We start from the raw sequence: 2354 nt of genomic DNA, 5'->3' as shown, positions 1-2354 counted from the left end.
TGTTCACTGCTGTAATATAGTTTTCAAACCTTTGCATCCATTTTGTCCAGCGTGGTCCTACTGAGCTCGGATCCGTTTCGGTATCGAAGGCTTGCAGAGCGACGGTGTGTCCGAGTGACATTTTTTTTTCCTGTTTATTTTTTATTTTTTTTAAATCTTTTTCGTTATTTATCCTCGTCGCCAATGTGATGTTCTCGTTCAAGTATTTGACAAGAAGCAGACGTGTGCATTCAGTATACTTTACTGTGATATCAGACAGGCCTTATCCTGTCTTGATTAATTAATTAAAAAAAAACGTAAGGTTGTTATATATATATAACAACCTTACGTTTTTTTTATAATATATATATATATATATTTTTTAATATAATATAATTTTTCCTCAAAAGGTTCGATTAGAAAAGGATGACAGGTGCTTCATATTGGAGGTAATGTTTACTTACTGCTTACACTGTTTACTGGCTATATTAGCCAATAAACATGGCACAACCCTTCCCTTTATCCTTGCACTATTGGACTTATTTGCACTACCACCATGACACACACTATAGAGCACCTTATGCACAATAATTGCCCTGTCACTGCAAGCGTCTCATGCTTATACATCCCTTAGTACACTCATATCAATATCAGGGAAACTAAAACATCAGGGCAATGCATTATGATAGATGTTCTCACCAATAATTGTTAATTTCCATATTTCTGCTAACCTATGCCCAAACATGATTGATACAAATTGAATGATTGTTGCCATTTGTACAGGCAATAGTGTAGTCAGTGTGTTGTCTTTACTATGTTTGATTTCGCCTGACCTGTATTTTACAGTTACCAACGTGTGTGCTTTCTGAAATCCTAAATGAAGTGGTACTACAGGAAGGAGATAAGACATACTTTAGATTGGCTCTTATGTGTACCACCTTCAGGGACACTGTGTCCACTGACTCCTTCAGGAGACGGGCACATTTTCAGTGGCTTGACAGTAAGTGTTTAAATTAAGGGTGCTGTGGTATACAATACTTGAGTACCTCACGTGTGTTTTCACTAAACTTATGGAAATGTTCACTTTTGATTGATAATTTGTTTTTCACAGGTGTCGCTACATGGAGCAGGTTTTCTGAGTCCTACAGAAAATAATTCTACACCATGTACAGCGTGGACACCTGTCGTGAATGTGGAATGCTTTTCAAAAACTGCACACCTGGTAAACATCTTAACACTGGATGGATTTGAATCTATGTCATTACACACAGTATTGATGTCATAACTACGCTTAGACCACATCCTGAGTCTAGTGGTCACTGGTCAGTATAATCATCATTCTGTTTTTTCTTTTTCTTTTACAGGATATGCTGGAACAGGACAAAGGGGTGTACTTGAAGCAGTTTACTCCGAAGACCCACATCCAGGTTACTGCGATCACTTTTGCCACCAAATGCAATAGGTAAAAATAAGGTGTTTGTGTGTAACAAAGGGGTGTGGGGAAAAAAATAATTGAATATGTATTTGCTACATTTATTTACTTATTTTCTCTTTCAGTGAAAACGGACACGTATACTACCTGTTGGCAGACAACCCTGAGCCAGCTGGGTGTTTTTCAAGCTGCAGGCCACCGTGACAATTTGTGAGGATTTAATTTAGAATTCTCCAGTGTTATTACAGACTGTTAATGAATTGTTTATGATAAAAAAGAGATGTCATATTCAGCCTATGTTTAAACAACAAAATTTTAAAACTAACATCTATTGAGAGTCTACTTTATGCTTTTTTGGTTTTAATAACGTCCTGTTCAATGTGTAATAAAATTCAAATCCTCTGAATATTGAGTCCATTTCTGAACAATGTGTTTTTGCTTACTTCTAAATAAATATATGTTGTTTGCAGTTCAATTTATTATACATTAGCAAATCCAAAAACTAATCCAATACAACATGAACTGATTGTTTTTTTAATTGCATTCTGTAGTTCCACCCCAAACTATAAAGAACGGGCATTTATTTAGAAAAATACAATTTAGAAAAACACAATTATAAATAAAATTTTCTAAAGTCAAAAAAAGAAGGGGGCTTTTATTTTGAAGGCAAAGAAAACAAGGGGGCTTTTATTTTGAAGGCAAAGAAAACAAGGGGCCTGGCGTGAGCAGGGGGCGTGGCGTGAGCGACTGCTGCAAGCTGCAGTTGGTCCCTATTGACCCATAGACATCATATATAAAGGCTAGATACCTCGTCCGTGCTGTTGGCCAATGGAGGTCGAAGTCCGCACATGGCGGCCATCTTGCCATAGGCCGCTCGCACACTCGTAACATTGTTTTATGGTGCATGTACTTTTTAAATAACCATAACTTGCTAAATTTTCTA

The 2354-nt window shown here is 36.7% G+C and overlaps 1 long non-coding RNA gene across 1 annotated transcript; it reads left to right on the top strand.

The window, feature by feature from the left end:
* Positions 1 to 387: 387 nt before the first annotated feature.
* LOC114828919 lies at positions 388 to 1817 on the top strand. Its single transcript, XR_004574629.1, has 5 exons — positions 388 to 428; positions 826 to 979; positions 1091 to 1201; positions 1344 to 1441; positions 1537 to 1817. It is a non-coding gene; the product is annotated as an uncharacterized LOC114828919 (long non-coding RNA).
* The last annotated feature ends 537 nt before the right edge of the window (positions 1818 to 2354 follow it).

Source organism: Esox lucius, chromosome 17 (assembly GCF_011004845.1).
Source record: "Esox lucius isolate fEsoLuc1 chromosome 17, fEsoLuc1.pri, whole genome shotgun sequence".
NCBI classification, from domain to species: domain Eukaryota; kingdom Metazoa; phylum Chordata; class Actinopteri; order Esociformes; family Esocidae; genus Esox; species Esox lucius.
This window is presented reverse-complemented; position numbering and strand designations above follow the sequence as displayed.